We start from the raw sequence: 25,823 nt of genomic DNA on the forward strand, positions 1-25,823 counted from the left end.
TCACTTGTCACTGACATAAGAATAGCATACATAACACAAAAACCCTTGCCTCGCAAGGCAGGCGTGGAAATGTTCGTGGAATCCTTACTCTTCACCTAACATTATAAAAATCATTACATCCGTCTTTATATGTTTGCTCACTGTATGAGGGTGATACTAGTCATGATAAGAATATTTGTCAAAATGCTCGTGGGATGATGACTATAGTTAGAATCTCAGTGATGCAACCTCCAGCATCCTTTCTGTCAACAGAGAAGAGGGACAACAAGGAGCCTTTATTCCTTTCTAATGGTTCTCTGCTAACTACAGCAAGGGTGAGACTATGCCCTGGGTTACCATGACTTCCTCTCGGCCATGTGTCACTTTTCCTGCTGCTGTAGAGGTAGGTTCTGTCGGACCATTCTGCGCGCTGACAGGTTATTTTGCAAATGACTTTTGACATTGACTGTATCATAGGAGCAGTGACTCGGGAGAGTTTCTAAAACTCAGGCAGTCAAGGAACACTCCAGCCTACTAGATAACCCCTACTCCTAATCAGAATCTAATTGTGCGTGTGTTATCATGTTTTGGAAATATTTCATTTCTATGTTTTGTATCACAATCACGGGCTAATTACATATAATTCAGGGGGATTCATATGAAATGTTATGAAAACTAAACAATAGCAGTTGAGCTCTTACAAAATTAATTTAAGGCTTGGAGACAAATGGAAGCAATTATCTAACCTAAAGGGGAAATTTTCTTAGTTAAATTTCTTATCAAAATGATGCTCTCCCTGGTCAGGCATGGGGGTCTAACAATAACCTCAGTACTCGGGGAGATAAGGCTGGGTGACTGAGAGTTCAGGCTTGGCTACAAACTCTGATGTCATAAAGAAATAAACAAATGAACGAACGAATGAATGTAGAGGACATACCACTTTAAATATTAAAATATATCCCTGAAATGAAATTCTAACCTTTAGAATACTTAACAAAAATACATCATTGTTGATGCAGGATGCATAAAATCACAAATGCTTCAAGAGTCGACTTCCCATGTGAGCTCTTACAGAACAAAATGTATTTACTACTTTCTATTTATTAAATGCCAACAATATTCGGGCAGCTGAAATTTGCCTCTGGCTTTTCTTGTGACCTGGAAACGTAACTAAAATTTTAATTGTGGTGAAAATAGTCCATTTAAATTTATCTCCGGATTTTTCTAACAACTTCTATTGAGCCAATATTCATAAAACATGTTGAAAAAGCAGAAAGGAGAGGAATAGATAAACAGCAATTTGTATAATTCATAAGCTGGCATTTGACTCTTGATTGCTGACATTTCATTACACACACTACTCCTCAAACAGAGAGAAGCCAGGAATAAAAGCCTTGGTCCAAAATATCTCGGCAGCATCACGTTTACCATTCTGCGTATTGAGAGTTCAAGCAATTTTTCAATTAAAGTGGATAGTAATTTAATTATTTGGAGAAGTAATATTTTCTCACCTTTGATTAAGTCGATCACTTCAGCACTTTCAAATACTTACATTATTTCTTCAAATGATATCAAGCTGTAATAGACCATGTGTAGAAGTTCAGAAGCTCAGCGCATATCTCCTTTTCTTCCTCTCTCCCTAGAAATGCAATTTATTTAGTTTTACTTACATGCAGAATTCTATTGTCGTGTTGCCAGTGCAAGAAAAGGGCAAAACTAAAAGGGCATTTTTTTTCCCTCCACAATTTATGCAGTTGGATATTTAAAAGGTGACACACCAGAGATTGCCCAGTAAAATTTATTTGCATTGGCTTGCATTTTGCTACCCATGAGTAACAGGTTTCTACATATGAAACAGTGTTCACCAACACACAGAAATGGCCAGCCCTGGTCTTTTTTTTATCACCTCTAGGGTGAAACCATCATATCTCAGTGACTTAATCTTGGCCAATTCCCTGGGGCCTGCCTGGTTTTGTTTGTGCTTTTGTTTTTGTTGTTTGTTTTATTAGGCTTGCTTAAGCTGTTTCCCTTTCCCAGAGGTTGATTTTCGGTCTGAGTCACTTACGGTCGTCATGGTAATGCTTCTCCACTCATTTACTGAGATCCTGTACCACATCCACGCACACTGTCATATTACATAAAGAGAGGGGGATCAAAATTGCCTAAAGTAACATAGGTCATTAATTTATTTAGTGTATTAATTGCTGTTAAGCCTCTCTGGGCCTAATTCTCCACTAAAGTGGATGTTTATCAGCAGTGGCCTCTGTAGATGCTTCTGGATGTTATCGGGGATGGTTGAGACAGGAGATAAGAGCAAGATGTTCATGTTGGCTCACTTCAGGAAACAACTGAGGGAAAGCCCTTGATGGATGGACAGTGTTTTATTAATTAATAAATATAAGAAAATAAATATTACAGGAAAGCAAGAAAAACTACCCACAGATGTTTCTTTCTCAGATTTACTGATTCAGTCTTTATTGTACCACACCACAGAGCAACACAGGTGATCTCCTCATGGACTTTGCTGTCCAGTGGGACAGACCTGTGACAAAGTTCCATACATTTCTCCTCTGCTCACAAGATGGTTCTATTCACAATGAAGTAAGGGATGAGAATTTTGTTAATAAAAATCCAGATGAGTACAACTTTTGGGTTGTTGAATCAGAGAACACATGTCTCTTTCATTCCTAGGCAAATTTCTGGAAAATTCGAAATCCCAGACTCATTTGTGCGATGTTAACATCCCCTGCCCCCCAAACCCATGATTCCCTTTACAGCAGAATCAAATGTGCTGCTTTCTCCCACTACTGGATAAAATCTGCCTGGTGCAGCATTCATTATTTCTTTCATTTTTTTTTCCCTCACTCCCCTCCACCCAAATCAAAGAACTAAACTGAAGTTCTGGTCACAATCACTATCTCTGACGTGACATTTGTATTTTAATCTTATACTCTCTGCGACGTCGCAGAGATTAAATCGCACCGCAGTAAGGTTGGAGCGGGACTGAACTGAACGGAATGGCCTGGAAGCTGGGGTGTTTTTAATCTGTTGTTAGATTGAGTCTCCATAGACTGGTTATTGATTTTTGAGCTGCCTCACATTTGAGGCCTTTGCTCTCCCAGAATGCACACCCGAGCCAGAAGAGCCATGTAGACAGATGACTTTATAAGCCTGTGATATGTCTCCTTTACAGGGCTTTCTTCCATCTCAACCCTCAGAGCCACTGGGAAAACCACTGAAAATCTGACTAAGCTCAGCTTCCTACCATCAGCACGAATCCTGGGGATATCTCCACACAGTGACACGACACATTCTCAGGAGGACTCAGATGTTTCAACCTCTGTCTACCTGAGTTCCATTGCAGAGTCAACCAACATGCCCCATGTCTAGATCAAACCTATTTGAAGAGAACCAATTGCGTCTCTACTACATCTATACATACATTTTTGCATCATTATGCTATAAATAAGGTAAAGGTATTTTGTCTACAGTGTTGGGAGTCACAAGTAACCTGGTATGACTCTGCATATAGGTTATACGTACATATTCCACTGTCTTATACAACAGAACTATTTATCTGGATTTTGATATTCGTGGACCAGATGCTATCTCCATGGAAAGATGGTTGAATTCAGAAGCAAGAGTCTGAGATAAATTTAAGATATTTTCCCCTGTGTTTGGAAAAAATGACTCAGTGGTTGAGAACTTGCACTGCTCTTGCAGACCAAGGTTCAGTTCCAAGCACCTATGCTGGGTGCCTTCTGGTCTTCATGGGTCAGTAGACCCCATGTGCATGTAACTTCCCTGTCTATACACATAATTAGAAATAAATCTTTTTAAAAAATCTTTAGTATATATTTTTCAAGTTGAAAATTTCAAGAGACTTCTTCAACCTGTTTCTGATGCATAGATCTCCAGAAGTACATTATTATAGCATCTACCTTGGTAACTATAAAGCACTTCACTTCTCTTTCCATCAGGATGTCTTAGGTACTTATCTATTCATAATTCTAAGCCATGTTCTTTCTCTGAACATGGAGTCTATGCCGTGTAGTCAGGCACTATGCAGTGCTGGGAGGAGTCACTGTGAGTGAGTAGCAGGGGCCTGTGGTGATGTGGAGGCACCTTGAGGAATGTTCCTCACATTTGATAATAATGCGTGCTCTGAGTCTTGGTAAAGGAGATGCTCAACTAAAGCCATCTCTGTGTGTTACGTTTAAAAATACGTGCCTAAATCACACCTAGCGATAGCCTGCTTCCCATAAATCCATAAATATACATGTTCAATAGAAGTGATTGCAAAGGAATAAGAAATAGGATGGTATTCTATGGGAACGCAGAATCTCCTGCTCTCAGAGTTTGGATCTACAGAGAATTGAAGCCTGTTACAGACACACTAGGCTTAAGTCTTTGTTGACACCCATGACTGTGAGTGGTAATATTCACAATACATTCTGTAGAGCCATATGCTGTTACCAGCCTGTGAAGTTGGTAACATGATGATCCAACTCTTTAAAGAAGAAATTAGATCTGAAGTCCAGCATTGTAAATGATGGAACCGAAGTTCCAGGAACTTTCTGGACTGTCTGGACCATGGGAGACTAGAATTTCCCTCCTCTTTCAGCCAGTTCTAGTGCTCATGAACCTTGCTTATCAGTAAGCACAGAATGAATGGAAATGTTCCCCTCTGTCCTTGTCGCCTCCTGGGGTGGCTGTGCCCTTGAAGATTCTCAACGTCTGCATTAGATGCTTTAGAGCACTATTTGACTCTCATTTCCATCGAAGACAAACATTCTGGTGCTAAATGTATGCACAAAAGTAATGGAATACATGCTTTGCCTGAGATTTCAGAGAATTGATATTGTCCCCGACAGAGTGGGTTTTGTGAAGTCAGTGATTAAATTAATTAAATACCATGCAGAGTGTTTATGAGGTCAGTATGTGGTAATGACAGAAAAGAATAAACACAAAAAGTGATGCTCTGCTATTCCTGGGTATTTATTCTCCTTGACTATTATCCAGGAACAGATGGCAGAGACTGTCAGCTGGGTTATGGGGCCCCTGCAAGCAGGAAGTAGGTGATGATAAATGTCTGGTAATTTCCCAGAGAGGAGCCACTGTGCAGAGGCTGAGCTGAGATGAATAGATGTGAGTATCGTCTCTGGATTCTCCTCCAATAATTCATTTTTTCCTTCAAGTAGACAAAAGACCAATGTCTTGTCCTTTGGCTCTATGAAATCTCAAGAAAGCTGACAATCATTTGCTTGCTCCTTAGGTAAAATTTGTGGCTGAGATTTTACCTCACACTTCTTACAAGATTAATAAAGTTTTTATTTCCCTTGTCGGGCACATGGTTTTTCGGAGCATTTCACTCTGCTCAACTGGCCCCACTGGTGCTGGTTAGTCTGCCCGACTGCTTAAAAGTAAGTTTTAGTAGTTTTCTACAGTTTATTTGTATCTATTTTCAGATGGCATAAAATAGATTTATTATTTGGTTTAAGACTTGCTTGTTAAGAGTCTTTTCAAAGAAATGTTAGGTGTGGGACTTCGGGAAGCATAACATATATCTATTTTGTCTGAAGGGGACTGGGGCAGTACCTAGTTAAGTCTTTGAAGGATGAAGAGTTCAGATCGTGGTTTCATCAGTGTTCCTATAGTCCAGCTTTTATGCAAATTAGGATTGTCTGTCCTGTACAATTACTTTTAATTATTTTAAAATCCAGGAAGTGGGAGGTGGATCCTTAAGAACCGGCACCCTAAAGTTAAATAGTATTAATGATGGTAGTCCTCTTCATCATGGCCGGGAGATGTAATGGAAGAAAGAACAGACTCAAACTAGCACACGGGGCTGAGTCAGAGCATAGACAGATGCACTTCAGAGCACCCTCCCCGTCAACTGAACAGGCTCCAGAGTACAGACACTTGCTGATGTGGGCATGACCTGGTCACTACCATAAGTGCAAAGCACAAACAGCTCAGCAGCACAAGAGGCAGTTAACAACCGTCATGACTTAACATTATCTAATACCACGTAGCACAGCTGACTCGCTGAAGGGCAATGGCATAAAGGCCACTGCTGTTCCTGTGTCGCACATTCCTCAGGGTTTCCTCCAGGTTTTAGCTTGGGATGCTTAACTGCAGCAGCAGTGGGTCAAATGATGGGAAAGGCAGGGATTTCCAAGGTTCAGAAGAAAAAACAAATTCTCCAGTGTTTAAATAAATACTTTCAATGACTGACTGTAAGCACCTGGCTTGGCTTGTAAGTAGAGGTTTTAGGTGATTTGATATTTTAAAACAGCTGCCAGCGGACCTCTTAAATGATGTGAGGCCTATATGATTTTCGTCTTTACTATGTATATATTTATCCTGATCTTCATTTCACAAGTGATTATTTTACTGACATTTTATTCATGTGTGTCATTTAATGTGTGTGTGTGTATTTGTGTGTATGTGTGTGTATGTATGTGTGTGTACGTGTGTGTATGTGTATGTGTGTATGTGTGTGTGTTTATGTGTGTATGTGCTTATGTGTGTGTGTGTGTGTGTGTGTGTGTGTGTGTGTATGTTTAATACTTTTAAAAACATACAGAGGAGAGTTGTCTATTGGAGAATTCATGGGATGTTTGTTTGGGTTCTTTTTGTATCTTAAAGCTAAGCATTGTGCATATCACTGACCACCGATCTTTCCAAGTTTAACCTAAGGTCCTGATTTGAAGCTTGGCCTGCCATTTGGTCCTTTTGCACAGAAGATAGGCTGGCATTAAGGCGATTATTTCCTTCTTGGGGTTGAGATGTAGAAAATCTTCCTTTTCAAGTAAGAGACAGCTCTGAAGGACAATTCTTCAGCTATGTCTGTCCTCTCTCGGAGGAAAAGGACAAGAACGGTGTCAGGCACTTAGGAAAGCTCATCTGCCCTCCCTGCAAATCTGGAGAAATGTCTCCTGCTCCCAGGTGCCCCTGCGCATGTCTGTTGCGGTTGAGGTGAGGGCTCACAGAGCATTTACTTCTTAAGTCTCCATAATGGATCCCAAGTCTAAGTAAGGTGTTATTTTTGTTTTGTTTTCTTTTTTCTTTCTTTGTTTTTTTTAATTCCTCTTAGTCTGTCATTTGTGTTGTATTCCATCACCACTCGTAACACAACTAAGAACATAAAAAGTCCTTATCGTGTAGAAGTAGATCATACACATTTCACTAAACTATGCTTCAGAAATTACAATTGGTCTGTACTTGGGCAGAGAAGCTTAGCCCTCATCTACCCAATTCACAAATGCTCTCTCCTTCTGCTACAGAGGTCCAGGGTCACAGTGAAAGAGGCAGAGAGGAGAGGGAGGAGTTCACAGTGAAGGAGACCCAGAAATCTTTCCGCCACGTGAAAATCATCCCTTACTTAGATGCATTACTGAGAAAGGCCAAGCTATTCATGATGGATGGCAGCTGCTAAAAGCTTCCAGAGAGAGGAGCAATGTGACACCCAGAGACTCAAAGAGCAGAAAGCTTCAGGTTTCTCGGCAATACCAAGAGAAACAGCACAGCAGCAGGGCAGTGTGGGCAAGGCTGTGTGATGGGGGAGTATGGGCGGGGCAGTGTGGGCGGGGCAGTGTGGGCGGGGCAGCGTGGGAGGGGCAGTGTGGAGCACAGACTTGGTCTCTAAGTGTTCCTGACACCACTCTCTTCATTTTCCACATAGGGAGAATATTCACCACTAAGGATTTACCCCTCTAATTCTTTGTCCTTAAGTGTAAATTTCTTTACTTAGGCTATATATTTCCTTATATCTAAAATTTACTATATGTATAATTTGAAAATTTCTTTAAATCTACTGCCAAGCAAAACTTTAAAATAGAAATGCTATACAACTATGGATCAAAGAAGAAGCTTGTGTCAACTTTGGTCTGCCTAACTGTACTTCTTAACACAAATTCAATTTACACTTCACTGTGCATATAGTATAATGTATATGCAATCACATAACAACATACAGTTTTGCATTTTCCTGTGTTTTATCTTGGCCCTAAGTCCTTTGGATCCAGAACACACTCAGTATTTGAGACCAGACAATTTTTACATGCTCTATATAGTCTAGACTATGGTCTATAACAGCTGTAATTATTATAGATTTGGAAGAAGACTGAGTTTGTTAATTAAAGCATAATAAAAGAAAAAGCAGCAACCACCATGTAGAAGCAGCTGGTAGTCAAACATTATGAAATAAGACTCTTACAGAGTCCAAGAGTGTCCATTAGAGTATGCAGAATAAAGGAGTGGACAAACCACCATGTGTTGCAGGCTCAGAACATCCAGCAGGAGTTGACTGGAGAAGCTGAAGCTGTTCCCTAGAACTCTTGATTAAGCTTCCTCTCCATAGCCAAACTTTCAGCATTCTGTTCCCAATGCAGGCATGTTCCTATCATTGAATCAACAGTTGTAATCCATGTCTGGAAAGGCTTACCTCCTCCCTGTTGTCATGTGGTTTTACTCTTGGGCTGCTTTGCTGTCATTTTCTCCATGCCACATAATTATGGGGCTTAGCCTATCTCCAGTCTAAGGATATTAGATCACATATGCTTGGGTGTGAGAGAGGAGAGCCCAACCTCAATTCCAGAGCTAGCCTCTTAGTGTGGTTAGACAGTATGTGATAATGGGTATGTAGGCAACCTCTTCACCACTCATTTCTTCCTTCTTAAACAATCTAGTGCTTGTGCGGTACTTGAAATAGTTGTTTTATGAGGTGTTTGTGTGTTTCCCAGTAGTCTTATCCTAATGATGACAGGACTGAGGACATATATAGGCCCACAAAATTTTTGTTATCTATTCATAGTAGGCTCTTAATAGGTTTAGAGGTTTTTTCTTTGGGATTTGTGTGATTCATAGTAATTCTTAGATACCATGACTCAACTAAAATTCCAGTCATGTTCCTAATTTTGTATGTAATGTAGAAGGGGTGCCTGAGGCGGTGGAGGGTCCTTCAACAATGAGGCAATGATGGTTGTGTGAGAAGCAAAAGAGCACTGCTACAGTCTTGCATGAGGGGATGGGGCTTCCCCCTCACCCCCAGGTACAGGCTTGCATGAGAGGATGGGGCCCTGTTATAGGCTTTCATAAGGGACATGAGGATAGTTAGCAAGAGAATATCCAACAACCATGGAAGAAGATGAGGATGGGGATTTTGTAGGAGAAGAGAATTGATCAAGTTTGCTTATAGAAAAAGAGTCATCAGATCCTGAAGACTTCTTGCAGGGAATGCAGGGGTTTTGTTTTGTTTTGTCTTGTTTTTGTGTCATTAAAACTTTGTCCCATATGAAGATAGAATAGTCTATTTACTTTGTTCATAATTTGAGTATCTTTACTTTTATATAATTTTTAGTTACTCCTCAAGGTTTTATAGGTCGAATATTAGTTTCATCAACAAGGCCAGGTCCTGTGGTCTGCTTCTTTCTTGATAAAACAAACACTATTAAATATTCATGACATAATAGTCAAGAAGTAACAACTGGTAAACTCTTGATTTGTCAGATGTCAGAAATAGATTGTAAAGTGGAAGAGCTTTGTCTCAATTCAGCCATGTCTTTGTGGCCTTTACTGGATAGATTTTAATTTTGTTTTATGTGAAAACTAATTTTATGGCAACATTTAAGAGGCAGGAAGAAAGAAAGAAACAAAGTCAGAAAGATAAAGAAACAAAGAAACAGAAAGGAAGGAAAAAAAAAAAAAAAAGACAGAGGCTCCCCAGCCTTGACAGCTCTATTCTGAAGTAACAGCTTGCCTGACTTAGCCTCATTCAGATGCCTTCAAGTAATTAGCAACTGTGCACAAGGCAGGGGGAGCTCTAATCTGATACTTTGCTTTAGTCTCGCTTTGCAGTCTTTGCTTGCCAGAGCCTTTGCTCTCTAGCTCTTACCTGAGCTTATCCCGTTGAGCACTTGTCTCTAGTTTTCAGTGCGTTTATGCCTCTTGACTCCTGTTTAAATTGGCGTGGGAAAGGGTGGGGCTTCTTGCATTGTCCCTATGACTCCTTTCCTTTTGTTGGGTAGTGGATTGTTTCCCTGATTTGTGACTCACCACTCAGTCTCTATCTCTCATGGAAGAAAATCTGTCATTCCTTTCCGCTGCTGCTGGAATGTTCCGTTATAACTAAGAAAGAATGGGAGCGTATCTGTGCACTTACATGATCCACCCCCCCCCCCCGCGCGCCATGACATTAAACTTTTTATCCAGCACATAAAGAATGTCTGCTCATTGTTTTACCCATCAAGCAAATATCTGTTGATGAATTTACATATGCCAAGAATTGTTTCTACCGAGAGAAATGAAGCAAGGAACCAGGCAGGGTGCCTTCTTCCAGAGAATGCACAAGCACAAGGGAAGGCACACTAAAATCATATCAAAGATTAATAAATGGAGAGACTGAAAGGACTTGGAGAAACAAGAAGTTCAAAAACCAGTGGGAGGGAAAGTATTCTTCAATAATCAGCCAGGGTGAGTTCCTGGGGGTGCGTCATCAGAAGTGGGCTGTGTATAGTGAAGGCATTGAGTAGGCACCAGGTAGAGCATTAGAGCCCATAAAGAGCGGTATGTGCAATGCAAAGCAAAAGCCCTTATGAGTGAGAGTATTGGGAGACAGGGGGAGTGTGCACCAGAAGGTACTCAGAGCCCTACTGCAAGGGCTCATGGCCTTGCTTTACACATCCACGACAGGGAAAGGAGGAGCCTTCCTGTCCCAGGTGAGCCAGGGCCAGTTGGAGATTCCTTATTCACGCCTTAGGAATGGTCCTCAAAGATACTCAGAGACGTGACCGGATGTTGCCTATGATTCCACCCTACATCATTTCATCCTGTAAATTATCCTTGCCTGATGGGATTGTGCACTAGGCTGCTGCCTGTTTCTTTCCACCTCGCTGGAACTAGACTTGAAGCTCTCCAGTACCAAATGCTCTCTCTGGGTGACTGGTACCCATAGGCAGGCCATGAGTGTTGGATGTGTGGATGACTCTGTCATTGGAGTCTTAGTACCAAGTGTAAGTCTCTTCTCTATGTTTACAGCATCAGAACCTTCTAAGGCCACCACTGTTGCCTTACAGACAATCGATAGAGGTCAAGGGTCTCTTTACTCAGGCTAGTGTTTTGTTGAAGCTGCTTTGTCGTTAAAGGCTCAGTAGCCCTACCTACTGTTCCTCATGGGAACTTCGTACTTGAGTTTGTGGTTTCTCAGGTTGCGTGACATCTTTCTCTTACTTTACTTTCTTTTTGTTGATTACATTGCCAAGCTTAGAATCCTTTGCTGTACCCTGCTGTTTTTGGAGTCCATAGCATGTGCTGTAATTTTTGTTTGAACAAAGATTTCTCAGGAAAATATATCCAGTTCCTCTTCTTTAGATTAATGGTCTCCAGATTTAAGGAATTGTAGAAACAGAAACTAACACTAGTGTCTACATAAAAGTTACTAATTTGGGCCTTTCTCTAAAGCAAACCATTTTGGTATTTTCCAGTCTGATGTGACAGGGACTGAGGTGTTCCTACAATGGTAAGACCTGTGAGACAATAGAGTCACTTTCATTATTAGGTAAAATCTGGAAAAGATGATAGACTGTGTCCTTACTTCCTGACTTGAGTAGGACTTGGCATATCAGTTTTCTTCATGTCCCAACATAGGATCAAGTTCCCAATATTAAGTGTTCTATGTGCATGTACACATATATGCACATACACATGTGATGTCACACACACACACTGCATTTCAAACATATATTCATGTATTTTCGGTTTACCAAGGCTATGATTTACATCAATCTTGAACTAGAAATAAACATCTCGAGGTTGTCTTACGGATAGAAAAAAATATGATTTAGATAATATTCCAAAATCTGGTATTTTCATGCTTTCCCACTCACCGCCAACTAATTGATGGTTAAAAGTGATAGTCATCTATTGTATGAGAGAGAGAAAGAGAGAGAGAGAGAGAGAGAGAGAGAGAGAGAGAGAGAGAGAACAGCAAAGAAGAACAAAGCCATTCCCAGGAGGGTAAAACACATCACATGAAGCAATACTACTAACTACCAATGTTGGAACCCTGGGAACTGGTTTCAATGACAGTGTAATTGTGTTTAGGATCTTGTGGTTAGTTTTCCTCATGAAGATCTGAAAAGAAACAGGCACGCACGCACACCAGGGAAGCTGGGCCAATTGTCCATTGGAACAGAGTTCCTGTGATGGGCTTGTAGAGTGGGGAAGGCAGCCTGAGTTGTGTTCTCAGATCTCTCTGGTTCACTCATTCCATCTTTTCCACTCGTCTTTTCAAGTACGCAGTGAATGCCTCCAGAGTGATGCCTCCCCTTAGAGACTGGGACCTTTTTCTGTTTCCCCTGGACCTATGATGATGTGAAACATTTATGATCCGAAGTCTCCATTAATTATAAGATGTCTCATCAGAGTCTGAGTTTTTTCTCAGTTTCAAATTACCTGTAGAAAGCAGAGTTTTCCACTGACCTTGTTCCTAACATTCTCAACTATGATCTTGGAAATCAAACCTTGGAAAATGTTGACCCCTGCCTGGATCTCAAGAAAAGTTACAGACTATATTTCCTGGAGCTCACTAGTCATAAAATCAAGATGTGTTCATAAAGCTGCAGTTCAAGACACTAGAAGTATAGGATGATAATTGGTCACCTGCCAACTTGAGTTGTTAAGACCTCCTCCGAGGTTCCTAACTTAGATTTAAGCACTCTTCCCAAGCCTTTGTCTTCCTTGGAGGGCAAGTTTCCATTTGTAATTCAAAGATAACATCTTCCCAAAGAAAGGCCACTTATAGATATGCAGATTGGAGAATCAAAGTGTCCTTGCAGAAGCTGTAAGTTGAAATGGAGCACTGGAGACAATAAGGTCATTGAGCCTTTTGTGAAGAAGGGGCTTTGATTTGCTGGGGAGGAGACACTAGCTTTGTCTGAGAGCCTCACTTAGCATAATAAAGTAAAGCATGAACTCCATCACACGTCTTTATTGCAAAAGTGGTGATGCTAGTACCAAGTGAAATGCTTTCATCCACACCGCCAACGCTCTCTGACTGACTGCTTTCAAGGTCTGGGAATATACCCAGCACCCAGAAAGCCTCTGGCACTGAAGAATTCAAACTCTAGCTCCTGTGAGGTGGAAAGAAACTGACAGAAGCCAGGTGTACCGTTTAACCTGGCGAGTTACAGAATGAAACGATGTGGGTGGAGTCACAGGAAAGGGTGGAGCATGCCATTCTAGATCCACGCTGAAGCACCAATCAGAAATCCCTAGTTGACCCTGGCACTGGCAGGACAGGAAGTTGCCTTTCTTTTCTACTGTGGATCTGAAAAACAAGGCATGAGCCCTCACTGTGGCTTCTTTGTACCCTCTGGCCTTGGTTTCCCCATGGCACAAGCACCCATAAGCTGTCTCTGCTGAGCACTGAGCCCACAAGATGAGTGAAGCCTGGTACCTCTGCCTTCATTTTACGTCACTCTCCTTGACTCTGGCAGATGATCCAAGATAAGACACTGCCGCTCACCTTTTCTCTGTTTCACCTCAGCTTCTCTGAAGAGCAGAATAGTCCAGGGCAGACACACAATCCCCCTCCAAGTGTGCGTAGTAACCCCAGGGTGAATCTTTACCCTGGAGAATTACCCTCAGGGGTGACTGTCCCCTAAGAAACATTCTGTCTTCTCATGAGGACTTCTGATCAACTTCCAGAACTACAGCTGAGACAGTGATGGGTAAGACCACATTTTGGCCGGGATTGCCTAATTACTACCAATGGTATTCTAAGTACCTGATATTTTGGTTCTCTCTGTCAGTGACTGACTTGCACCCTCGGCAGAACAATACCTAGAAGGAAAGCTAAATTTGGGTTACTCCATAAGAAGTGTCTACACCAAAATGCACCAAGTAAAGAAAAAAAAAAACACATGAATAATTGGAAGTAGGTTAGTAAATGTTTCTTTTCACACAAAGCAATTCTGTTTCAAGCAGAGAACTGAGTTGTTCCTTCTGTGGTTGCCTGGGCTAGAGCAGCAATAGAGCAAACAAAGGCACAGATATTGTCCCGGTGGGGATAAGGGTGGGGATGAGGGTACCAAGTGAGGGTCCTGGGCAGGAAGAGCGCGGGCCTGGGGCTTGTGCACAGTTTGCACTGGGAATGCAGCTCCTGCAGATTCCAGGACTAGATCCGAAGGGCGCCTGTAGGTTGTGAGGAGCACCTTGAATATTATTCTGAGTGGGATGCAGACACTGTCACCAGTGTGTTTTGAGGGAGTGACATGATTTGACATACATTTTAGGAGAAAAGTATTTCTTACGTGAACAGTTTTTAAAAATAGAAAAATTAAAATCAAACTGAACGATAAATTCGGTTCCCAGACATGAGTGCACCATTATATAAATTGTCACTTTCTAGGGACGTTAAGCCATCATAATTGAAGTCTATTTGCTAATTATTTTGCTCAAGGTAGGGATCATGTGTTAGTCAAGAACATGAGGAATCTGAGGTCAACCTGGCTTGGAAGCTGGTATAGTAGCCTGCCACGGCTTTGTAAAAGTCACAAGGACCCTGGATCAGAACAAAGGGATGGGTGTTACTTTATTCACAGTAGAAGCCACCCTGCCTTTGGTCCTGACAGTCTGTACCCTCGGTGCAGCACAGAGAGGGCCATTCCGAGAAGTAGGGTGCCAGGAGGTTCCATTATGAGAACAGGAGTCAGAACAGGGGAGAACAATATTTGATAATGTGCATTAGGCATGACCCTGTCTTTGACCCCTGGAGAATCTTTTTCTCCTTTGTTCATTGCCCTTGAAAAAAAAGACCAAAGAGGGGAAAAAGTCACACCAGTGAAACTGAAAAATGGAGCCTCTGCCTTCTCTGCAAGCATGCAGAATTACCAAGAAGTCCTGGAGAATTGCCTCCTGTCATTGCGGTTTTTCATCCTACCATTTGAAAGTATGTTTGCAAGATATTTTTATTAATGATTTAAGTATTATCATTATAATAAAAATGATAGTCTGTACTTGTTCTATTGTAATTCATAAATAGGAAGCTACTTAAATTGATGCTGAAATGTGACGCTACCATAGACACATAGAGGATTCTTTGTAACCTGACAAACAAAAGCTTCAGGAATGTCTTAGATTTCACAATAGCATATGCTGCCTGCCTGGGCATCTGTATCATACTTGAAGGTCACACTACTGACACACTGCACACGCCGATTGCAAGGCCCAAATTTATTCTTTCACTGATGAAGTCAGGGTCTTCATCCGTCTGCCTCAGCCTCTGTTATTTATTGGACAAGGGAAGGAACTCAAAGATCTTCCTACTAGTAATTTATTTAAAAATAAATGAATAAAAAGGTAAACCTCACAGCTTAGACTAAATGGAAGTGAGAAGAGTGGGACCTGTTCCCAAGGCTCCTGTCCTTTCCAAGCATCTGCATATCCAATAACCCAAAGCTCTGTAGATCTTAGTGAGCCACCATTACCTAGTAGTGATTCATTAAGTCACTGGTACAAGGTGATTAGTTGCTCTACAAGGACAGAATGAATTAAAGCTCACACTTTCTATTCTAGCACCGACTTTTGAAGCAGCCAGCATCGATCTTTTGTCTTCTGTGGGTCATCATTTGAGCATAAAGTATGAAAAGCAAAGTGGTTAATGTGACGAAGTACATTTCTCTCACCCCAATAACTCAGGACACTGTAGTGGTTTTTAGAAGCACAATATCAGTGACTGGACGAACAGAGACTACATCCAGGTGTTATGTGCCCACAGTGCCCATTCTTGTTATTTACACTGATGATTCTGAAGGTATCTTCATACCAACCAAAAGTTTTCTATTATGCATTCAATTTTTGGGTTGCTATAAGGCAGAATATAAACCCCATTTAAGATTATTAATTTTTTTGTCTTCATTTGTAACACAAAAATTCTTTCCAAGATTTTTACCAAACAGTTCAAAAGTCAGTAGTTCAGTCTTTTAGAAATGTGTACATGAAATGCCCCCAAAGTAGAAGCTACTTAAATGTTCTGCAATTGTGTGAATGTTTGAATATTATGTGGTTCATTCCTAATATGGACTACTTTTTATAAGCAATAAGGAGGGATTGCTAACAATGATTTAGGTGACTCTCAAGTAAATTACAGAAGGGAAAATGTTTTGAAAGAATACAAGTGCAAATTTCTACTTAAGTCATATTCCAGACCCCACACAGCCAGAGAGGTGGAGAGTGTCCCATTGCCAGGGATTTGACTGGGGGTTGGAATAGCACTGGCTCTAGGGATAATTGATGGAGCTGTTTCTCTGGAGAATTTTTATTTTGTTTCTGATCCCACAAATCTCCATGTGCTCTAAGATGTCCAAGAGCTATGGAAGGTCTGACGCAGCCACAGCTGCACACACAGAAGTGTGTGTAATCAGGACTTTGGTACACATGTGATATTTCTCAGGCATGCCAGCCTCTTGGATACAATGTCTTCCTTTCCTTGTATAAAGTATCATGCACAGGGTTTAGCTGCATAGTTCTCTAGAAACTTCTGTATATCAGCAACTGTTTCAAAGTAAAAAGTTAGCAAAGAGCTGGGAGTGGTAACTTTTCATCCCAGTACCAAAGAGGCAGAGGAAGTCTCTATGTCTCTAGGCTGGCAGCTAGCCTGGTCTACAAAGTGAGTTCTGGATCAGTCAAGGTTCATAGTGAGACCCTGGGTCAAACCACAGTGACAACAAAAGTTAGCAAAGACCTGGAAAGATTTGTCTAGTCCTAAATAGATAATTAAGTCCACTTGAGCATTAATTTCACATCTACTTACATAGTCTAATAGATATTAAGTCTATATAATTATATACACCTATACATTAAAAGGGAACTTTTATATTAATTTTGGCTATGATGGTCATATGTCCTCTGATTTAAATTTTGTTACCAATGAAAATATGTATAATATAATTTGATAAGAATGGAAAAACATATATATATACATGGAGAATCTAGTGCTATATATGTACATATATTGGTAGTAGCTCATTTTTATTTTTTTAATAATAATAGAGTATTTAAAATAATTAACAACATGTAACTATATGGAAGACTATACATTAAACTACTGAAATAGTTTTATTTCCTATATTCCATATTTCTTTGGTATTTTTCAATTGTATGTCTTACCAATAACAATATAAAATATTTATGTATTTGCTTTTATGTATATTTGTGCATGGCTGCATGTACATCTGTGCACCATGTGCATGCAGGAGCCCATGAAGATTAGAGAGTCATTGGGTCCCCTGGACCTGGAGCTGTGAGCAAAGATCTTATAATCAGAAAAAAGGAAAAATTTAAGAAGAAATAAAATGAAACTTGTTGCAAACCTATAACCCAAATCGCTTTAGTATTTATGCAAATATGAGAATTTCACAAGTAATGTAATTGTGTTTGGACAGCAGAATCACAGGGCAGAGATCCCTATCTCTGCCTGCCCTGCCCTGCCCTGCCCTACCCTGCCCCGCCCCACCCCTGGGGTCTTCATTCATGAGAGCTCAGCATACCTACCAATTCCATATCCCTGTTTACACAGCTCTCTGCATTTTCATGATGGTGACCTATGACATTGGGAACCATGGGGGTGGAGAGGGAGCTTAATGTTAGTGCACTTTCTTACCATATAAGACAGAATGCCAAGATCAGAGTTTGGTTCCCAGAACCCATGTCAGGAGGTTGATAATTGTCAGTCATTCCCAGCTCCAGGGCATCCAATCCCTTCCTCTGTCTTCCACAGACACATGCAAAGGCAAACATATGCACATATCCTCACATATGTGAGGATAATCATATACATATGCTCATAATCATATACATATACACATGCACATGCACATACACATATACATATACATCATATACACATTTACATTCATATGTGTCACATACATATATACTTATAAACATACACACACGTACATATACATTACATATACACATACACATCATACACATACATTATACATACATATACACATATATTACACATACATATACACATACATATGCATATACATATACATGCAGATTACACATACACATACATTACATACACACACACACACACACACACACACACACACACACACACACACGTTATGCATTCATTCTCTGCCTGCAGCCCCTTTCGAGTACTGCATGCTTCCTCTGCTCTCTGCAAATGCTGTCTATCTGTGGCTTTGCTGAAATGGCTCCCATGATGGTTATCAAAACAGAGATCCTTCTGAGTGATAGACTACTCAATCTAGTGTCTGTTATTGTGGCTGTTAACACTCATGCTTGCTGCTGTGAAGCCTTCATTGTGTGTGTGTGTGGTGGTGGGGGTGTTGGGAGTGTACCCCCATTCCTAACAGAATGCTCCCCTCAAGTCTTCCTCTAAACCTGCTTTGCCTATAAAATTATAAATTTGTTTTTTGAAATGCCTGTTGAGAACTCTTCCCTGTCACTGTGGCTGAATGTGTTTATAACAATTTTTGACATTGGGTGAGAAAGAATACACTGTAGTCTTTATGTTATGGGGACATGTTCGTTCTCTGCTGGCAGATCTCCTTAAGCAAACCCTTCTCAGTGAGTACTATTGTAAACAATATGCCATAAAATAGACAATAAATGAAAGATGATAGATAAATAATAGGTAGAGGATAGATAGATAAATAGATAGATAGATAGATAGATAGATAGATAGATAGATAGATAGATAGGTAGATAGGTAGATAGATAGATAGACAGACAGTGAATGGATGGATGGATAGATAGATCAAATATGGGCCAAATACTGAGTAGAGAGGTGGAGAAGCTTTCTTTATAAGAATATAAAATATCTGTAAATTTTTTCAGTTGTTAAAGTTCAGTTTTCTGTTTGACATATTCATTAACCCATGCCCTGGGTGGACTGAGAAGAATTTGGTTTTATTTTGAGTAGATGTTTCCATGGTCCAAGTGTTTTCCTGGAAGAGGCTGACAGAAGTTTCCAGAAAATCATTGTGAAAGCTTCTGTGAAAATACTTTTAAGGTCTACACAAAGTATCATAGACTTGAGCTTCATGAACTGTCAGCCTAGGAGGGAAGCACCTACTTCCTTCCTAATGAGTGATGGGGTCTCAGACTCTCCAAGTCCCTCCCTGAGGAAGGGATGGATATGAGTTCTTTGCCCAGGTCAGGTTTCCTGGCAGAGACTTCACGGGTGATATTTACACAGTTCCTCAGATTAAATATATCCAGCTGTTTTAGCCGAGCCAACTGTCTCCTCGCACGTATGTGAACACATTCCCCTGTATGCTGCAGCATGCATTTCTAAGACCTAAACCAAGCAAAACGGAATTTAGAGTTATTGGACTTTCAGAGCTAAAAGGTTGGTGATATATTCAAGCTTGGGAAAGGAACCTTTAGATTACAGGGATGTAGGATGTCTCATGTCCCGATTCTGTTCGTATTGGACACCTGTATTCTTTCTACAGTTTCATCTTTATTAGCCATCTTGTCTCAGATTTGCTGACATGTGCTCGTAACCCCCAATGGTCCAGAAGCTATTGCTCTACTGATCAACTATGGGGCGGATAGTTAATGGAGAGCTCTTGGGGAAGAATTTATATATATATATATATATATATATATATATATATATATATATATATATATATATGACTATAAAGTATTGTAAACAACTTTGAATTCTTTCATGTCCTAAAGTGGTTTTCTGCCTGACATATTCATGCTCGATTAATCTGTGCTTTTTATTTAGCCCCGGATGGATAAACTAAATAGAATTAGAATTATACAAGTAAATGTTATTTCAAACCCTCCTGTAGCAGGAAATAGCTTTGTAACAAAATTACGTGCCAGCTGGCCCTGCTACCAGCGTCCAGAATGACAGTGTTTGCTTTTGATTCCCTTGGAATCACAGGGCTATTTAGCTGCAGGATCATCAAAGATGGTCAGCAGAGAGGGCCAGAGGTCAAGGGCACTGGGCTCCCTAGGGATCCATCATATGCTCTCCCGTGACATTAACTTCAGTTTGTCTTCATCTGCCATTCAGATAAATGCAGAGAATAACAGCACAACCCATGCTGCTAATATTCAGGGTCCTGACCACGTAGGAGGCCATTAGAATAGTGTTTGGTGTTCATGAATTTCCGGTTGAGTTTTTTTTTTTTTTTTTTTTTGTCCTGCCAGGCCTCTCTTCTTAAGGTATGCCTGCGCTTCTGTGTTTGTCCGACTGGATCAGTGTCCTCCAGCATCCCTAAGTTTATAGATCTTTAAATGCTGATTTTTCTTTTTAATTCCCCGGAGGCTTCTGAATTCAATCAGCAGTTGAAGCTCCCAGGAAACTGTCACTTTCCCATCAGCCTGGGTCACTATGGACAAGGGACTCAGCCTCCTTTGTGCCTTAAATGCTGACCCTTTAGAATCTGATCCTAATGGCCAATCCTTAAACTCTTCTAATACATTATTCCTAAATATCCCACAAGCTTCTAAATAGAGAACAAGTGTTCAAAACCTGAGCTGCAGGGATGGGGTGATGACATTTCAGAATCACACCCCCGCAGAGATCAACAGTATAATGTAGTTGTTAGGACATTCAGCAAATTCTGATGCAGTATTTTAGCTAGAAGAGAGCCGAAGTCACAGACGCAGTTGCCCCCTTACTCTTAAGGCAGAAGAACATATATGAATCTTAAGGACCAAATGATCTGGATTTAAAATAATAATGAGGACATTCAACACCTAGAGCATGTGTGATGTCCTAAATAGTAACCAATATAAAATATTTATATTTTATATAAAATATTAAAAAATAGGTGAATTATTGCTTAACAAATATTTATTAGTAGTAGCTACTAGTGCTAAAAGAATCAGACTAAAGAGGCCATGCAGATATCTAGTAACTAGTGTTCTTCCAACTGCTCTGTGCTCTCCAGGTTAATTATCTTGTGTACACATACACACACACACACACACACACACACACACACACACACACACACCTACACAGATACATGCATGCACACCATACACACATGTACACATGGGTACACAATGGTGATACGATAAAGAAAAATCAAAAACAAAAGCCACAGCTCTCACTGAAAGAAAATTGAAGTTTATTTTGGACCCATTTTGAGTGACCTTGGTCTGGGAACACAGACTGAGGTTATCCTAAGTTCCATGTTCCGACGTGGAAGCAGTCATGAGGTTTTTGCAGTTTTACAGAACAAAGTCATAAATCATCCCTAACACATATACACATGTACATACACATACATACATGTACACTCGAACGCGCACACACATGTATAATCATATCACATTTACATATACATATATATGTATGTATCCATGTTCATTTTGCTTACATACACATATACACAATATATATATATTCATATGTACACACATGCATATACTCATGAATTGCATACATGCATATACTCACACATACATATATATTCACATATATACACATACACATTTCCACTTGTATATATACATTATCATTTGTTCAATGTGCTCTTGGTCACATCTTTAGCTGATCCTTCTGTTATCCTCGAAGCATGAAGACTAATTACATCTAATTACATAAAATCTTCATGTTTCCCCTCATTCTGTAATTACCCTTACTCCCAAGTAATTTTTCTGTGATTTTGAAGACAGCAGATTTCTAACATCTGAGATCCAAGGCAGCCAGTGTTTTAGACCCAGTGTGAGTCCCTTGGCCCAGAAGCACTTGATTAAACCCCTTTCTGAGCCTAAAAGACCAAGACCAAGAGTGCCAATGCCCTGTTTCTAGAGAAGAGCATATGGCCTTTCCTCTGCCTCCTTTGCAGCCCGTCACTGGATTCCACAGACACTAAGGGAAAACATCCTTGACCTTAACCTTTCTCTGTATCCCTGTCTGGAGTCCCCTGAAAGTGATGATTGATGAACTCTCTGGATATCAACACAGTAAAGCTGGCACAAAAATAACTACCTTTCTACCTTACAATTCCAAAGTCCTGCTCAAATCTTCTCACAATCCAAAGAAGGAGAGAGAGGGGAGAGGGGAAAGAAAAGAGAGGAGAGGGAGGAAGAGAGAGAGAGAGAGAGAGAGAGAGAGAGAGAGAGAGAGAGAGAGGAGAGAGAAAGAAGGGAGAGAGACGAGAGGGGGAGAGAGTGAGAAAGAGAGAGGGGGGAGAGGAGAGAGACAGAGACAGAGAGACAGACAGAGACAGACAGACAAAGACAGAGAGGAGAGAGATGATCGAATCCACTGTGAACAAGCCCAAAAAGAACCAGGAAAAAAAACCCCAATTTAGCAATATAGATGATGTGGCCATGTATTTTTTTTTCTTTTTTAAGAAATGCACAATAGCTAAGATGGTGGTGCATTGTACCAGTTGGGATACGGTACAGAGAAGAACCCTACATTTTCTTTATAGATTTACCAAAATTTTCGGAATTATTCAAACCAAGAATTTTTTTTCTTTCCTGAGAGTTCACTTTCACCCTTTACAAAACTCTCCTCCTTTCCTTAGGGAAACTTCCAGAATGACCATGTAGTGCGGCCTGGGCTCATGAGCCAAGTTACAATTTGTGGTGGGATTCTGTTTCATCAGCGTAGTGTCTCCGAGTCCCCAGGGCATCCCAGAGTGCCACAGTGATGACGAGACCATTCACTGTAGTAGACGTCCACACTTCCAGGCTCAGTATTTACTTTTAGAATAAATCACAGTAGCATCCTTTCTCCTCCCTGGATGCCTTGTAGAAGGGAGATAATGAGAGTCACTGCGGAGTCTCCATTCTGTCCTGCAAGCATATGTGTTTCCGTCATTCGCTTGTTGTTTGCATCTTGTTACGGGGATGGTATGTAGCAAGCATATTGAAATGCGGCTTGGGATCTGCGGATTCTGTTCCCTAGGAAAAACATTGGAATTTCCTGTGCCCAAGTGTTCTGTACAACAAAGTATGTTTTCTTTCTCAAAGGGACCATGTCTCCGAGAAACTTATGTGGTGAAAGGAGGAGTAACCACCCTCCAGTCGGTAGGGTGGGAACAACTAAGAAGCCCGAAGCCATGCTTCTGTTGGGTAGACACAGCACAAAGAAGATCCATGTTCTTAGACAGTTGATTCTGTAGTGGAACCTGGCCAGAAACTGGACTCCTTGTCCCCATTCTGTGCATCTAGTTCTTCAGGATGTTGGGCAATTTGAAGATCTGTTTTTGTTGCCTGAAAGTTAGAATGTCCGCATACTGAGATTCTTATGGTCAGTAGTAGTCCAGAGATGATTGGGATAGGGGTTGGGTCAAGGTATGTAGGACATTTAATGTTCAATGCTACAATAGATCTTGGTATCTATAGATAACCAACCAGTATGGCTGACAGTACAGATGATGATGACCCTGTTGGCGATAAGTCTGGGCATGAAGATGACAGTGCTCAAGGTCCGGATGCCGAGGCAGCTTTTGCTGCTGGTGACGGTGCTGCTGCTGCTGCTGGTGATGATCGTTATAGCAATGATGACAGTTAGTGAAGTTGGTGATGACGGGGATACTACATGAAGTAAGAAGAATGCGGTGAAAACCAACATCTAACTGTATTTTAGATTGGTTGAAAATTTTCTGAGTTCTATGGATCCTACTGACCTTAGTCTTCAGCTCAAAAAATATTTTTTCTTTATAGTCTTCTTAAAAGACAGCATGTAAATTAAGTGTTCATAGTAGAGACAGTCTCTGAATCCCTGGAAATCAACCCCGATGCAGAGGTAAGCCTGTTTCTGAAGAAGTCCATCTTCCAGCTGTCAGTTTCAGTAGACAGACTTCTAGCTGTAGCAACCAGCTCACATCTCACCAAGGAAGGAAGTTAGGACAAGGAGAGGTCCTGCGTCTGGGTCATGGGCACTCCAGCATGCTGCTCAGATTTTTCCATCAGAGGACAGACTGCCCAGGTCACACAGGGACTCCAGAGTTCTGCTTTCATTTCCCATTAGGAAGAACGATACCCAAACTCATCTCCCGAGCAGCTGTCAAACTAATCTGAGTTGATGTTAATTTATATGCTGAAGGACAGAACAGGGAAAAGCTCATTTTAAAGCTGGTAAAGTGAATATGCAGTTAAAAACAGTAAAACGTGTCAAAGAATTTACTTATTAAGGTTAATGCTAACAAGAAACTAAGCTTCTTTGCTAAATACAAAAATACGAAAGGGGAAATGTAATACTCCTAGTTAAACTGGGAGGTGTAGGCTGAGGTCCCACTGTGACACATTATAGGGAGGGCTGCTTGAGACAGGCTACCACCAATAACAAACATGGTCTATCTCTCCCACCTAGCAGCATGTGGGCCTTCACCATTCAACCCAAACCCTTTACTGGACATCTGATCTTTCTGTGAACAAGGTATGGGCTCAGCACATGCTACACTTGTCTGTGTACTTATTAACTAGTATGTTGCCATGACATACACTGACATGGGCCTTGTAAACATGAAATTATGGTAAGTTATGTTCTTCAAACAAGTAAGGGAAATCAACCAAAAGCCAAGAAAACAATAATCCTGTTTAGAAAATAACAACCACCCAATATTTAAAAGGGTTTAAGAACAGATATTACCTTTTTGGTGATATAGATAAATCTAATCCAGTTTTGTAGTTTGGAAAGGTCAACTGGGGCTCACCAAATTGAATCACAACACTGCAGAGGAAAACACTACATCACAGTGTTTCAGAGGATAACAACATTGCAGTGTTGCAGAAGATAACATTGCAGTGTTGCACAAGATAATATGACATTGCAGTGTTGCAGAGGATAACGTAACATTACAGTGTTGCACAAGATGACATCACAGTGTTGCAGAGGATAACAGAACATTGCAGTGTTGCAGAGGATAACACATTACAGTATTGCAGAGGATAACACACTGCAGTGCTACAGAAGGAAGGTGGTTTGTACTCTGCAGATTTCGTTCTGCTGAATATACTCTCTTCCTATACACCTGTTAGATTATTCTTTCTCTGCTTCTCCTCTTTTACCTCTGTTACCCTCCTTTCCTTCTTGTGTACTTATCCTTCTCCCTTGTGATTTGAATTTACTGAATGCTGTCAGATGAACAGAACTTAATCAAAGGAAGCTATTGACCAACAACACAGCTACTCATTCAGTAGTCTCTCTATATGGTATGGTCTCCCGGACTTAGCCACTGAAGAAAAATGAGAAAGGTTTTAATGCAAATACTCCTCGAAAATACTCCTTACTGATGCTTTCCCACACAGATGCAAACAACATCGGCTTCTGTTCGAGCCTAGATAAAACACCTCATGTCCAGCATGACCTCTCCCTCTACATCGCATCTGTGTTCTTTTCACCACTTGATCATTCTCCAACCGTTTTTGTAAATTCAAGAAATTGGTTATCTTCTTTTCAGCACAACATATAAACCAAGGTGATAGTTTGAAAGAAAGTACTTTATTTTTGAAAATAGAGTATGCTCATAGGTTCAAATTTAAATTAACTGTCTTAGAATTTAATAATGTTAAACAATAACTTGAATTAATATTATTTAAAAAACTATACTTAAAATAAATTGTTCTAAATGACATTAAGGCTTTCAAGATCCCTATTTCACAGTTATTGATAAGTAATACAAGTTACATTTAATAATCTATTTTGTAGCTATTGCTCTTTCATAACCATATGATTGTGAGTAATAAATGAGTAGCCATTTAATTTCTTAACCTTGTCCCTCGATTTTAATTCTTTCCCCCATATATTTTGACAATTAGTTGTAATTATTCCCAGAAAGGACATTGGCTGGATCATGTATGGGCTA

At 40.4% G+C, this 25,823-nt stretch overlaps 1 protein-coding gene and 1 long non-coding RNA gene across 3 annotated transcripts in view; both read left to right on the plus strand.

Moving 5' to 3' along the window:
- Positions 1-24,201, plus strand: part of LOC134482427 (uncharacterized) — a 203,434-nt gene extending 179,233 nt beyond the window's left edge. The window contains exon 2 of the long non-coding RNA XR_010058520.1: positions 1-24,201. This exon is cut by the window's left edge and continues 155,156 nt beyond it. This is a non-coding gene — a long non-coding RNA (uncharacterized LOC134482427).
- Nalf1 (NALCN channel auxiliary factor 1) overlaps positions 1-25,823 on the plus strand; it is a 522,611-nt gene that overhangs the window by 220,188 nt on the left and 276,600 nt on the right. The window lies entirely within an intron of this gene.

The sequence above is a fragment of the Rattus norvegicus genome, chromosome 16 (assembly GCF_036323735.1).
Source record: "Rattus norvegicus strain BN/NHsdMcwi chromosome 16, GRCr8, whole genome shotgun sequence".
Lineage (NCBI taxonomy): Eukaryota > Metazoa > Chordata > Mammalia > Rodentia > Muridae > Rattus > Rattus norvegicus.